At 34.8% G+C, this 16,200-nt stretch overlaps 1 long non-coding RNA gene across 1 annotated transcript; it reads right to left on the bottom strand.

Annotated features, from left to right (window-relative positions):
- Nucleotides 1-9,628: 9,628 nt before the first annotated feature.
- Nucleotides 9,629-10,718, bottom strand: LOC127900443 (uncharacterized). The gene is made up of 4 exons (XR_008052603.1): nt 10,249-10,718; nt 9,974-10,144; nt 9,777-9,881; nt 9,629-9,692 (listed from the first exon to the last, which is right to left on the bottom strand). It is a non-coding gene; the product is annotated as an uncharacterized LOC127900443 (long non-coding RNA).
- Between the last annotated feature and the right edge of the window lie 5,482 nt (nt 10,719-16,200).

Raw genomic sequence — 16,200 nt, 5'->3', positions numbered from 1 at the left:
ACGCCCGCGCGCCCATTGCGCGTCAGTCTTACAAGTTACTGTGTACGCCACCCACGTGCGCTCTTACGCCCGCTGCCTAGTATTGCTTGTGCCCATACCGTAGCGTGCACCTTGCTGCCATGCCCCAGCTAACGCGCCATCCTTGCTTTGTTTTCACGCTCACCACAAGCACGCCCATGTACTACCAAGACTCGGTACAAGGCCCCAAGCCAAGCCATGCAGTTGCCCCTCATGACTCACAGTTGTGACACTTGTCCTTTTTAATATTATAGAAACTATTGTAGAATTCTAAACTCATATATAACTTGAAAAGTATGGTTTTCTCTTTCTTGGTATTGGATGTCAATTATATAAATATTTTTTTTTTGCTTTTTCTTCCCATGTGGAAAAATTCACATATATGAGGCAAAATTTGGCATGGTTTTCTTACGAAGAAGTTATTATAAACAGAGTTTTGTGTGGTCTTGCTCTATGGAACTAAATTATTATAGGAATTTTTTTAGTAGTTTGTGTGTCCTTTGCTTTCATATGTGTGCACTCTAACATTCTGATATCTTTGTTTAGCTATTGACGTTATGCAAGAAGGTATATATGGAGATTCATAGTTCATCCAGGATAATTTCATCAATGAAGCATATGCTGACCTTTATAATTCCTCATATTTTTCAAAGGCCAATTAATGTGTATTGATGCGATGGAGTTTCTTTTTATAGCTTCTTACAATTCCATTTTTGTGGCATCTTTTTCCGTACTGAAACAAGGTAAGTCCTCTTATCTCCTCTAATTTTTTTCTTCTGATGTACAACTCATATTTCTATCTGTGATTGTTTGGAATCTACATTAATTGGTGGCATAAAGCAATAAAAAAGCCACCAAGTTATTCTGTTGTAGTTTTCTTTAATTATATCTCCCTATCCTTCTAGTTTTTAATTTGCTAATTTAGGCTATCACTTAAATGGAGAGATTTATATTGTCGAAGTTGAAATAGATAAGGTTCATTTAGAGTGGACTAACCATTGTTCTCAAAATCATTAGTGCATGAACAAAATGGTTAGTATACATGTGAAACTATGCATCGACCTTATTGTAACTTATTTATTATAATATGGTGAAATTTAAGATGCAATGTGAAATTTAACAGTTTTGTTGCATATGAAACTTAGAATTTTACTTCAATGGAAATTATTTTTTTAATGATAATGTTGGATATTATTCATTCATGTTGCACAGACTATTTTACAACTGAACTTGGGAGTTTTGCTGGGTGTTTTGCTGAGAATGGAAGTTCCGCTGGGTGTTTTGCTAAAAATATGAGAGAAGTTCTGCTGACTTAGCCAGTGAGATCTTGAATATTTGCTCATAGTTGCTGGAATTTGACTTGCAAACTTCAAATGTGCTTTGGTTGGGCATAACTTCTAGAATGGATTAGAATTTGATTTGATTGTCTATCATTTGCTATTGCTTTTGGATTGGAATTGGAAATTACAGAATATGTTGTTGGTAATTTACAATATACATTGATAGTATATAACTTGTTATGTATATTCACTACTAGAAATATGGTGTTTACTGACTTTAAAATAGTGTCAGAAATTACTTTTACTGACACTTGCTAATTGTGTCAGTAATCTAGTAGTCATAAAAATAGTGACACTTGTAAGTGGTGTCAATGATTACTATTACTATAGTATTATTATATTTATGACACTATGGTATTAGTAGCTACTAATAATGATCGCTTGTTAAAAATTACTTTCACCATAGTATCTCAAATATTATGACACTATAGTGATAGTGTTTACTAACAATTATTACACGTCAATAGTTTGTTTTACACTGGGTGTTAACATGAATATGTTAATAATACTGATTTTGATAATAATAAACTTTAAACGGTTTTTGATTAAAATGTTGGAACTATCCCTTAATAAATGAAAGCCTTATAATCATTCCAATCATTCTCTTAAAAAAAATGGACTTTCAAATTAAAAATGATTCTCTGCAAAATCTGATTTAAAATATGATTCTGGAAATATACGGTAAACCATTTTCCTTTAAATGGTTAACCGATTAATACCAGAGAGCAACATATTGCCTAAGCTCTAACCGTTTATGAAAAAACGAAAAACACAAAAGATGGGAAGGCTACTGGAACTTAACGGTGAACTGTTTATTTAAACGGTTAACCGATAACATCCAGAATTGAAGGTTATCCTCCTCTGGCATTGAGTAACAAAACCGGATAAGGCTAAATTATTTTGCAGGTTACTGGAAACAAACGGCGAACCGCTTATTACAAACGGCCAACCGATAATATCCAGAGAAGTCACTTCATGCAAATCCTTAACCGTTTACTTTAAACGGATAACTGATATTTATCTTGCAGGTGTCTGAAATTTAACGGCGAAAGGATAATCCTTAACGGCACACCGTTTATTTGAAGTTTGGCCCAACGGTAACTTTTAACCAACCTAAACGGTTAACCGTTTATGGTTAACGGCGAACCATTTTCGGACCGACTGTTTGTAACGGCTAGTTTTTCAGCTCCAGATATAAATAAGCCCATTCAAATTCAAAGAAGTTTGATCACAACACGACTATTGAGCTTATATTTGAGAATACAATCTTTATAGAGCTTAGAACACATTCTTGCTTCATCTATTCACATATTGAGCATCATTGTGTAATCTTATATATTATGAGAGGCAAAACAAATCTGAAATCTTTTGTTTTGAGTGATTGTAAGTGTTGGGATACACTTGGGTTAAAGAGATTGGGATAATCTCTTGTTGTAAAGGTTATTGACACCTTGGAAGTCAAGTGTAAGCATTTGAAGCCTTGGAGGCTTGCTTAGTGGAATCCTCAATCCCGGAAAGCTTGGAGGTGTGAACGTAGGCGAGGTTGGCCGAACCACGTAAAAACCTCTGTGTTTGAAATTCTCTTCCCTTATCTTTTTATATTGTGATCAACTTAATTGTTATTGCTTTGAACTTGGATTATATTTGCTTTAAGTTTTTCTTTTTAAATTGAATAATTTTTTAGAATCCCAATTCACCCCCCTCTTGGGTTGCATACGTGTATTTCAATTGGTATCAGAGCCTTGTTCTCTTATTAGGACTTAATCGCCTAGAGTAAAAGATCCATGGCAACCCTAAATGACTCAACCTTTAGAGAAGGGCAATCCACAACTAGACCACCGTTCTTTGACGGTAATGATTATGCTTATTGAAAAACTAGAATGAGAATCTATTTGCAAGCTTTAGATTATGAAATTTGGGAAGTTGTATGTGATGGTCCGTTTTTGCCCCTAACTAAAAATGAATTCGGGGAAGATATTCCAAAACCCTCAAGAGAATGGAATGAATTGGAAAAGAGAAAAGCTTCTCTAAATTCCAAAGCTATGAATGCTTTATTTTGTGCCCTTGATAAGAAAGAATTTCATCGAGTATCTAGTTGTGAAAGTGCTAATGAAATTTGGCACAAACTTGAAGTAGTTTATGAAGGCACAAATCAAGTGAAAGAGTAAAAAATTAGTAGATACACTCGACAATATGAGTTGTTCCAAATGGAACAAAATGAGAGTGTGTACTCTATGTATACGAGATTTACGGACTTAGTAAACACTCTAGGAGTCCTAGGAAAGACCTTCTCAAATAACGAAAAAGTTAAGAAAATCATTAGGTCACTTCCAAAAGAATGGAGACCGAAAAGAACCGCTATTGAAGAGGCCAAAGATTTAAATACTTTACCTCTTGATGATTTAATTGGTTCTCTCATTTCATATGAAGAAGATTTAGCTGGAGAAAAAGAAAAATATTGCTCTCAAAGCTTTAAAATATGAGAGTGATAGGGAGAGTGAACTGGATGATGAAGAACTAGCCATGCTAGCAAGGAGGTTCAAAAAATTCTTCAAGAAAACCGGAGAGCGAAGAAATTTCAAAAACTTTAAGAACCATAAGGAGAAAAAGGTGGCAATCACATGCTATGAATGCAAGAAGCCTGGCCATATAAGATCGGAGTGCCCACTTATCAACAAACTCAAGAAGAAAGCAATGGTTGCAACTTGGGATGATAGTGAGGAAGAATCAAGTGATGGAGAAGGATCGCAAGAAGTATCAAACCTAGCACTCATGGCAATAGGAGGAGATGATGATCTCAATGAGGTAAGTGATCCCACCTATGATGAATTGTATGATGCTTTTAAAGATTTGCATAATGAGTTGATGAAGATTGGTAAAAAGAATGTATGTCTTAAAAAGGAAATGGCAAAGCTTAAAAATGAAAATGAATCTCTAAATGCAAGAATTGTATGCCTAGAAGTATGAAACAAAACATTGCATGATGAAATTACATTATCAAATGAGAAACCTAGCACCTTACATGAGCATTTAGAATCACACATAGATGAGTTGAAAAATGAGAACGAAATGCTCAAGAAAAAGAGGAATGAGTTGAATGAGATTGTTTTGAAATTTACAAATGGGCAAAAGATGTTGGATAATATGCTTAACTCACAAAAATGTATTTTTGATAAAGGAGGACTTGGGTATAAGCCTAACTTGAAGCAAAAATATTATAAGAATTATTTTGCTAAAGATACCTCCACTAGTGATCATAAGATTGTCTTTCATTATTGTAATCAAAACGGTCACATGAAATATAGATGTCCCGTGAAAAGGAATGCATACATTGGTGTCAAATGTATTTGGGTTCCAAAAAGAACCATTGCTAACTCTCAAGGACCCAAAAAGCTTTGGGTACCTAAAACTTGAGATTTTCTTTGTAGGGCTTAAAGAAGAAGAAAAATAAATGGTACTTGGACAGCGGTTGTTCAAGGCACATGACCGGAAATTATGCATGGTTCTCAAGCTTCACAAAAATTGAAAATGGTGGAGACGTATCTTTTGGAGACAACTCAAAAGGAAAAATTCTTGGAATTAGAGATGTTGGTAAAGTTTCCTCAACTCTAATTGAGAATATATGTTTGGTTGAGAACCTGAAATACAACTTAATTAGCATTAGTCAATTATGTGACAAAGGTTATAAAGTTATTTTTGATAAATTTAATTCTGTTATCGAGAACTCATGTGATGGAAAAATCTTGTTTGTTGGTAATAGATGTGGTAATGTTTATATCATTGACATAGAATGTGCATATACTCTTGATAAATGTTTTTCCGCATTACTTGATGATAGTTGGCTATGGCATAGAAGATTAGGACATGCAAGTATGGATTTGATTTCGAAAATTTCGAAAAATGATTTAGTTAAAGGTCTTCCGAAAATTGGTTTTCAAAAGGATAAGATTTGTGAAGCTTGTCAATTTGGAAAACAAATCAAAACCTCTTTCAAAAATAAAAACCATATTTCTACTTCAAAACCACTCGAACTCCTTCACATAGATCTATTTGGGCCATCTAGATATGCTAGTCTAAATGGCAAAGATTATGCATTTGTGATAGTGGATGATTATTCTAGATATACATGGGTACTATTCTTAGCCAATAAGGATGATGCTCTTGATGCTTTTAAAGTGCTTTATAAGAAATTACAAAATGAAAAAGGGCATGATATTATATGCATTAGGAGTGATCATGGAGGAGAATTTGAAAATCATGCATTTGAGATTTTTTGCAATAATCTTGGAATTGAGCATCAATTTTCATCACCTAGGACTCCACAACAAAATGGAGTTGTTGAGAGAAAGAATAGGTCTATTCAAGAAATGGCTAGGACCATGTTAAATGAAAATGCATTACCTAAATATTTTTGGGCCGAAGCCGTCAATACCGCTTGCTATGTTTTAAATCGAGTGTTGATTAGACCTCATCTCAATAAAACTCCCTATGAGCTTTGGAAAGATAGAAAACCCAACATTGGGTATTTCAAAGTTTTTGGATGCAAATGTTTTATTTTAAACACAAAAGATAATCTTGGTAAATTTGATCCAAAAATCTGATGTTGGCATCTTTCTCGGATATTCAAACTCAAGCAAAGCTTATAGAGTTTATAATAAAAGAACTTTAGTTGTGGAAGAATCCATGCATGTTACGTTTGATGAATCTAACCCCTCTTCTGCGGAGAAAGGAGTTGCTAATGATGATGCAGATGGAGAGCTACAAGAAGAACCATCAAAAGAGAATCAAGAGAATGCACCACAAGAAAATCAAGAGGATAGACAAGAAGAACAAACAAATACGGAGCTGGAGCAAGAAGAAGGTATTTCTCAAACACTCCCCAAGGAGTGGAGATATGTCTCTTCTCATCCTAAAGATGTAATTTTAGGAGATCCCTCACGAGGTGTTACAACTAGATCATCTCTTAAGAATACTTGTGAGCATAATGCATTTATCTCTCAAATTGAACCCAAATCCTTTGCGGATGCGGAAAATGATGAATCTTGGATTATGACAATGCAAGAGGAGTTAAATCAATTTGAAAGAAACAATGTGTGGGAATTAGTTCCTAAACCGGAACATCAATCTGTCATAGGTACTAAATGGGTGTTTAGAAATAAGATGGATGAATCCGGTGTGGTTGTAAGAAATAAGGCTAGATTAGTGGCTCAAGGTTACAACCAAGAAAAATGAATTGATTTTGGTGAAACTTTTGCACCTGTAGCAAGGTTAGAATCCATTAGGATGTTGTTAGCATAAGCATGTCATAAGGATTTTATTTTATATCAAATGGATGTAAAGAGTGCTTTCTTAAATGGATATATTATGGAGGAAGTTTATGTAAAACAACCTCCTGGTTTTGAAAATGAAAAATTTCCAGATCATGTGTATAAGTTATCCAAGGCTTTGTATGGTTTAAAACAAGCACCTAGAGTTTGGTATGATAGGCTTAAAAACTTCTTGTTAGATAACGATTTTTCAATGGGAAAAGCGGACACAACTCTTTTTGTTAAGTATAACAACCAAGATATACTTATTGTTCAAATTTATGTTGATGATATTATTTTTGGTTCTACTAATGAGTTGTTGTGTAAAGATTTTTCATCATGTATGAGCCAAGAATTTGAGATGAGTATGATGGGAGAGTTGAAGTACTTCCTTGGACTTCAAATCAAACAAAACGAGGAAGGAATTTTCATAAACCAAGCCAAGTACGTGAAAGATCTACTCAAAAGATTTGGCTATGATAATGGAACGACAAAAAGCACTCCTATGAGTACTACCATCAAGCTTGACAAAGATGAAAAGGGCAAAGAAGTGGATATCAAAATGTATTGAGGTATGATCGGATCTTTACTTTATTTGACTGCAAGTAGACCCGATATCATGTTTAGTGTATGTTTGTGTGCAAGATTTCAATCATGTCCCAAGGAATCCCATTTGCTTGCTGTTAAAAGAATTTTCCGTTATTTGAGTGGAACCATAGATATTGGCCTTTGGTATCCTAGGGGAACTCATATAGATTTAACATGTTATTCGGATGCGGACTTTTCCGGTTATAAAGTGGATAGGAAAAGCACTAGTGGAACTTGCTATATTCTAGGACACTCACTTGTTTCATGGTTTAGTAAGAAACAAAATTCTGTTGCACTTTCAACTACCGAGGCTGAATATATAGCTGCCGGCAGTTGTTGTGGACAAGCACTTTGGATGAAACAAACACTTAGAAATTATGGCATTAATCTTGAACAAATTCCTATTAAGTGTGATAATACTAGTGCTATAAATCTTTCAAAGAATCCCATTCAACACTCTAGAACGAAGCATATAGAAATTAGACATCATTTCTTGAGAGATCATGTTCAAAAGGGAGATATTGCATTAGAGTTTATTTCTACGGAAAAACAACTTGCCGATATTTTCACAAAACCACTTTGCGAAGAACAATTTTCAAAAATTCAGCATGAACTTGGGATGATGAAATTTTCGCATTAACGTCTCTATTCATGCTATTGAGTGTATTGAATTGATTGACTTAGTTGTGATCAATATTTATGAAATGCTTGAGCTTGATAGTCAAATGATGAATTTGCCTTGTTAATTATTGATTATATAAATTAATTGGTTGAAAACATGTTCATGAATCATGCATTAAAATGGCTCATAAACTATTTTCAAATAAATTAAATGATCTTGGAATATATTATTTGCTGGTAAAAAATTAAATCAAATGTGCGAAATTATAAATAAAATAAACGGATAACCGTTTCCAATAAACGGTGAACCGTTTTATTCAAGAAACGAGATTATGTGTCTGTTCGTTTACTCTTTCACCGTTTACTACAATCGGTGAACCGTTTGAAAATAGAGAGTCCTCTAACAGTTACTCCTTAGCCGTTAAGCGCTTAAGCTTTCACCGTTGCCTATTCTTTAGCCTCTGGAAGTTACCCCTTAACCGTTTCAATAAACGGTTAACCGTTTTCGTGATTATAAAATTGTTCAAAGGTCTTTTCTTCTCTTTCTCCAGTTGCCCTTTCACCGTTTCAGCCATTGTTACGCAGCCGAAGGTTTCTCTGCCCTCAAACCCTCATTTTTCTTGCTTTTCTTGCCAAATCAAACCTTCAACATCATTTCTTATCACCTTTAGAACACTTTCACCGATTCAAAACTTCCAATCAAGCCCAAAATTGAAAAATACCAAATCTAAACCCTAACTACCGCGGGTCGGGTTTCTTCAATTTTAATCTGATTCTTCCATTTCTTCAACTAAATTGAGCATCCAATTCACATCCTCTCTTCATTCATAAGCAAATCATCGATTCATCACATCTCCATGGCTGCACCCCCTCGGAGAAATCTCAGGCGTAAATCTGTGCCTCCAAGGAATCCTTTACCACCACGGGAAGTCTCTGAATTTGCAAGCTTTCACTTCCCCACGCCTTCCTTGGCCAAGCGGTTCAAAGATCGCTTCGATGGTCGAAAGGTACTTGACTCCTTCTTTGTTGATATTGATGATTTCTGTCACTTAGTTGTATGTGGTAGAAGCATTCGGGATATGCTTCAGCCTTAGGAGTCAGCCATTGACTTTGATGACCGAGTTTATCCAAATTTAGTGCGAGTCTTTTATTCGAACATGGAAATCTCCGATACTCGCCCAAATAGGATAGTTACTCAAGTCGGCGGTGTGCCAATAGAGTTTGATGATACGGACCTAGCTGACTTTCTTGGTATCTCTAGTAAGGGGCATGATATATACACCTCTAGGAAAGCCCTTTTCTTTGACAGTTTTTGTCATACTGATGGCGTCCGTAAAGCCCTTTTCTTTGACAGTTTTTGTCATACTGATGGCGTCCGTAAAGCCCTTTTCTTTGACAGTTTTTGTTATATTGCTAGTTTCAAGCATAACGCAGCAAACTGTTCACCCATTAAACATCTTCACAATTCACATAATTGACAAGTAGTATTCCATAAATACTAGCAATTGATCAATTAATCACTGTTCTTAAGAAAATTCATTCCACAATGCATTCTTCAACAAAATATTAAAAAAGTTATAAAGAAACTCACATTGTTTTCAAGAATGCACAAATCGCGAACAATATCCTGGATGTACTTCATCACATAATAACCACATAGGTTCTAGGTTGTTTCGGACACTAAAAAAGAAAAAAATTAGTTTCAAATATACTAATGAAGTAACAATAGAAATCATAACTTTGTTTCATTAGTACCTTCACCGAGACCCACTGCACAACTTTCTTTTTATTACTCTTCACTTGATGCATTGTTATCCCACTATAAGTAATAAATAACAAATACAACAAATTAATCCACAACATAAAAAAATAAAAAAGAATTAAGTAAACTAATTAAACTTACTCTTTCACCATCTGCTTTAACTCATCATCAGGATTATCACCGAATGCATCAAGATAATATATTTTTTGCCTCACCATATCAATTGCTACTAGCACGCAGTGGCCACTAAACAAACAATTAAAAAAAATAGATTACAAGAAAATTTTAAATCATTTATGTTAAAAAAAGAAAATAGACAAAAAATAAATAAACTATACCCTGGGTTATATGGGAACACAATTATCTGACCTATTTGAATCTTGTCCAAAAGGTCTGAAATATAGGAACACCTATTTGGGTAGCTTGCTTGACTTGACTGTAACTTAGCTATACATCCAAATTGAATTGGAATAACACCACTGTCGTTATCCATCTCCTCATACAAGTGTCTATTAAAAAAAAAATTATGACATGAATATAAGAAATAAATTAATGATTGTTTGCAAAATCAGAAAACATAATAAAAACATAAATCAAATTTTTTATTTCTTACTTGATCCATATCTCCAAAACAGAATTTGAGAGCTCTGTAAACTCAATGACTTCCTTGCAAATCTGCTGTCCAATCTACTCTCCCAGTGGACACCAAAAGTCTTCAGATCATGGGCAATCATAATCGATCGTGTCAGGGAGCTCTTAATCATCAAAGAAAAGATGTTCATCTGTGAACTTTTGTTCTCTTTTCTTGCTTTCATAGTTCCACGGGTATTCTTTCTCAGAACAAGTTTCCTTGTTGTCACTGGTTTTACAACATCGAGTTCTTTATTCTTCATTTATGTTCATACAGATATACCACGACATTTGTAGGAGACTTTCGGCATCCACTTTTCTCTTTGAAGGAGTTAATCTTGGAGATCTTCTTGGGGTGATTTTTGAAGTGGCTTCACAATCTACTGGAGATGGATTCTGTGCAGGGGATGGCAGGGGAGGTGTGTTGATGTTTTTGTCAGGTTTTGGACAAATAGCGGGGTCATTAGTCATTTACTTTAGAGTAACTTTTGGTCACTGACTTTGGAGTAGCTTTGGGGTCGTTAGACACTGACTTTGGAGTAGCTTTGGGGTTGTTGGTCACTGACTTTGGAGTTGCTTTAGGGTTGTTAGTCACTGACTTTGGAGTAACTTTGCTGGGTGATCGACGATATATCTCCATCTTAACACTGCAACCACCTTTGGAGTTGGGAAAGTTAGAACTGCCAACTTTAGTGTTATTGCAGGTGTTTATCCTTGCATTCATTTGATCTAATTGAGCTTGCATAAACTGAAAACTCTCCTGATACATTCTTTGTTCTCACACCAACTCTGTGGGGTCAGGAACATTGAAATTAACCCAATCCTTGCACCCAACTTCCATTAGGCTTCTTTTGAAGGGCTTCACCTAGGATATCGTTCGGTCCTTGGAATTGGAACGTTCCCTGCTCAACTTGGATTTTTAGCTCACTCTACAAAATAAATACAAAAATATTTTATCAAAATTAGGAATAAAAAAAACAAATAAGTTAAATAATGACAGTGTACACATACATCGCATTACTAGCATTTTTTGAAATAAACAAAGCAACCTAATCTATTAATTTACATGATCTTGGATTATAAACTAATTCAGGCAGCTTTCAGTTTCATACTATTTGCATTGGTAATTTTCAGTGGTGGTGGAAACTTATAATTCTCTCAGCCACTTGCTGCACTTCAGGTGTATAAGTTCCATCTTTTTTCCTATGAGCCAATAACCAAGCTTTACTACGGTCAATCTCGCGCTCAGTAACTCCGAGGTTTAACTACTGCAATAATTCAACAAAAATTGAATTCAAAACTGCTATGAATCATCCTATTATTTGTATTAAAAATGTCATAAGTTTATATAGAGTGGTTATTGTACTTACTCTTTTATGCAACAGCCCAGCATATCCTGTGCTGCCCAAATGATGATTGTACACATTCTTTGCTCTTTTTTCCTTTGCTGCCTTACTTTTTTCCTGCACAAAGCGGATATTGATTAAAATAGTTACAGGAACTTAATAATATTATCTAACTAATAGAATTTTAAATATACCTGAAAGTCTTCAGATAAAATCTTATCAACAAAGCTCTTCCAATCCTCTTTTCTAATATGCCTTCATACTCAAGAGGAGGCTTTTTCAGTGAACTCAAGTTGTTTGCATTGGGCAGAATATATTCATTGGCCAACTTACATCTAAAGCCCCTTAATGCAATTCTCATCCACTTGAACACTTCGGTTTTCGCCTTAAGACTCAACTTGAACTTTTCCTGAAAATGAGTCCATAACGTCTCCTTGATGTCTAGTGGCACTTTCCTCCAATCATCATATATAATTGGAACTCTTTCCCGTACAATCACCCTAATGTAGTTCCTCAGATTGTCTCTCTTTTTTCCAACTGGAACTTTATACGAATTGTACATAACCTTAGTCTGGTCGCTAGCTCCTCTCTGCAAGTCTTTCTTCTTTGTAAGGTTTCGTCTTGGTCTTCCTTCAAGATCTGGATTATATATTGGCTCCTTTTTTTCTGCCATGTCTGCAACAAACATGCAAATACATAAAAGTGGATGAGTGCACCAGATACCAATATAATAATAAAATAATAAAAAACAAATTAGTTGTTGACTTACGGGAAGTAATACTAATAAGGCATGGTAGTTGGATTATTCATTTTCCGCGCTAATATTTACATAAAAACATCAACAACTAATCTTACACAAATTCCTCATCACCCAAATCTAACTTATATTCTGAAAAATTGTTGGATAATGGTGCATACTCATCGATGCCATCTCACAAGGCCTCATTTGAATAATTACATTTTTCACTCACTGAACAAACAAATGATTTATTATTATCTAACTGATCTTTCACATAAAACACTTGCTTTGCATGACCAGATAGAATGAAACAATCAGATTTGTAGCCTATCCGATCTAAATTGACTACAATGAACCCTAACTCATCAACGTTAACCCCTCTATCATCTACCCAATCGCACTTGAAAAGTACCTTCTTAACCCCCAAATAATCAAGCTGCCAAATTTCATTGACAACCCCATAAAAAGGCATATCCCCAGAATGGGGATTTTTGTCTTTCGAACTTGAAATCTGTAAAGTGTTAACAACCATATAAACGCCACTGTTTTATGTTATGCGGTTCCTATTCCGATCTCTCGTAGCAAAATTAAAACCATTAATATAGTAGCCTTCATATGTAACCACGCTTAAACAGGGTTTGTTTACCAGCCACCATATTTTTTTGTCAACCGCTACATTATTTGCTTTATCAGTTGTTACCTATTGTTCAATTAATAAAACCACAATAATTAGTTGAAAGAGAAAAGTTTGTGTGCCTTTACTTGGATACTTTTATTAGACCTAATGAAGCTAATCTAACCTTTTGTTTCAGCCAATCAGCAAACGTATGAGAGTGCTCAGTTGGCAACCATAAAGACTTTTTTAATTGACGAGCCAAATGCTCCCTAAAATTATACCAACAGAATTAATAAAAAAAAACTTAACAAAAAAGAGGTGTAAATTTTCAGTCATATACTCTATGTATGGTTGAATCTCGGGGGTGTTTACTAAAACACATCGGTGCGCTTGCGCCAATGTAGAGGCATCAACTGCCTTAATATTTGCACCTCCGAGTGGCCTTTTGACTATAAAATCAATTACACAACCAGTAGGTAGTCCGATTGATTTATAATTTGAAAGGTATTCAGCACAAAATTCAAAGTGCATCCTCAACAATATAGCACTCTGTAATGTAACCTTCAGGACGATATCAGTTGCATACATAACCCTTTATAGATTTCATTTTTCTCTCAAATGGATACATCCATCAAAGGTAAACCAGGCCACATAATTTAACTTCTTCAACTAGATGGACTGTTAAATGGACAATTATATCAAAGAAGGCAGGTACGAAAGATTGTTCTAAACTGTATAAGGTGATTGTAAGTTCCTTTTGTAATTGGTCTAGAGAATCAGGCTCTATTACCTTAGAACACAAATAATTAAAGAAAAGGCACAACCTGATTATGACAGATCTGACATTTTGAGATAAACAATTATGAATTGCTAATGGTAGTAGTTGTTGAATCAAAGTATGACAATCATGATACTTAAGCCCGTGAAGACGACAATCATCCATTGAAACAAGATTTCTAAAATTAGAACAATAGTCATCAGGAACTTTGACACCTTGCAAGGTTTCACAGAACATTTTTTTTTCGTTCTTACTTAAAGTGTACGGGGCAGGGGGCAAGACTTTGTTTTGCTCATCAGGAGCTAATGCAATAAATGCTTTGTTAATTTTCTCTCTAAGTTCTGGATGTGTAAGATCTTTTCTAGCATTAATTCCATCTTTTGTTTTCCCCGGTTGATGGAGCAATGTGCCATAGATGCTCTCACATACATTTTTCTCAATATGCATCACATCTAGTTGATGGCGAACTGAAAATTGTTCCCAATATTCTAAATCAAAGAAGATTGATCTCTTTTTGTATAGCAATTGAGCTGCATCCCCATTACCCTCAACCTCACCTTTACCCTTACTGTTACCCTCACCTTTACTCTTACTGTGACCCTCACCCTCACTCTGTTTTCACTTTTTTTGGACCTTTCTCCCAAACTTGGTGTCAATGTCAGCCACCAAGTTTAAGATCTCTATACCAGACAAAGGCCTAAGAGGATTTTCAATAAACAGCCTATGACTCATATATGACATTTTCTGACTATGTGGTAGCCAACATGCACGTGTGTTTATCCCACAAACTAGACAACCATAGTACTCCTTAACAGTACACCCAGACATGTTTCCATAAGCTAGAAAGTCACTAATCGTCCACATCAACACAGCTCGTAAATTAAAAGTTTGTTTCCTATAAGCATCAAACACATCGACGCCTACATCCCATAGGGTTTTCAAGTCCTCAATCAATGGTACTAGGTAAACATCTATGTCATTTCTAAGTTATTTAGGGCCAGATATCAGTAAAGACAACATCATAAACTTCCTGTTCATACAAAGCCATGGAGGAAGGTTATATGTTATCAATGTAACAGGCCAATAACTATAAGTAGTGCTAAGTGTGCTATGTGAGTTAATCCCATTAGATGATAAAGCCAACCAAAGATTTCTCGGCTCTTGGGCAAAATCATTCCATTTCTTGTCAATTAACTGCCAAGCTGGTGAATCTGCTGGGTGGCAAAGCTTGCCGTCTCTAATTCTTTTATTTTCATGTCATTTTAAGTTCTCAACAGTTTGTGGTGATTGAAACATTCTTTTCAACCTAGGAATTATAGAAAAATACCATAACACCCTTTTAGGGACCCCCTTTCTAATTTGTTTTATCCATATTTTCTTATTTGCCACCTAGATGCTCCACACCTTGGGCATTCACTAAGATTCTTGAACTCATTCATATAAAGAATGCAATCATTTCGACAGGCATGTATTTTCTCATAATCTAAGCCTAATAGCTTCATTATTTTTTTGGCCTTATACATGGACTTAGGCAAACTATTATCATTTGGCAATATCTCATTCAACACTTCCAATAAAACTGAAAACCCATTATCAGACCAGCCATAAAGTCCTTTTATATTGTACAGTTTGATTAGACCGATAACTCTGAATGCTTTGAACCTGAATATATGGGCTTTTCAGCATCTTCAAGCACATCCTTAAAAGAACTAGGATCTTTATCACAATGCTCAAAAGCATCATGAACCATGTCATCTACATAACTATAATCCGGACATCTAAAACGTAGATTTTGTCGCTGGTCTTGGCATTTTACAGAGGTAGGTTTTCGGTCCACCTCACCGTGCCAATTCCAAACTAAATATTTTTCTATAAAACCTTTTTTAAATAGATGTAGCCTCACTTGTTCAGGAGTCAAAAACTCCATATTACAACAAGATGTACAAGGACATCTAATTGACATTCTATTTTCAGAATTAAGAATCGTAAACTCTAAGAAATCATCAACCCCATCACTATACTCATCAGATAATCTATCACAGAATATCCAAGTTTTGTCCATAATATGTATTATTACCTGTTCATTTGTTAGATGTTGTTAATTTAATAAGTTTACTTAAATTACGCAAATAACTCCAAACTTTTAGGTTTAAATTAAAAAATACAAATTGCAAAATAAATCTAAGTTCTATTTGTTTAGAGTCACTTAAATATGTGTACGCATTCAGCAACTCAACAGAGCATATATGTAAGCATACAACAACCCAACAGAGCATACATGTACACATTCAACAAGCCAACAGAGCATACATGTACACATTTACCAAGCCATGAAATCTAACTTACATGTACACATTCAGCAAGCCAACAAAACATGCCACATCCACATTTTTCAAAATTTCATTTTCATATTAGAACAAACAAAATTATATATTAGAACAAACAATTTAATTTTA

The sequence above is a fragment of the Citrus sinensis genome, chromosome 2 (genome assembly GCF_022201045.2).
Source record: "Citrus sinensis cultivar Valencia sweet orange chromosome 2, DVS_A1.0, whole genome shotgun sequence".
NCBI classification, from domain to species: Eukaryota; Viridiplantae; Streptophyta; class Magnoliopsida; order Sapindales; family Rutaceae; genus Citrus; species Citrus sinensis.
This window is presented reverse-complemented; position numbering and strand designations above follow the sequence as displayed.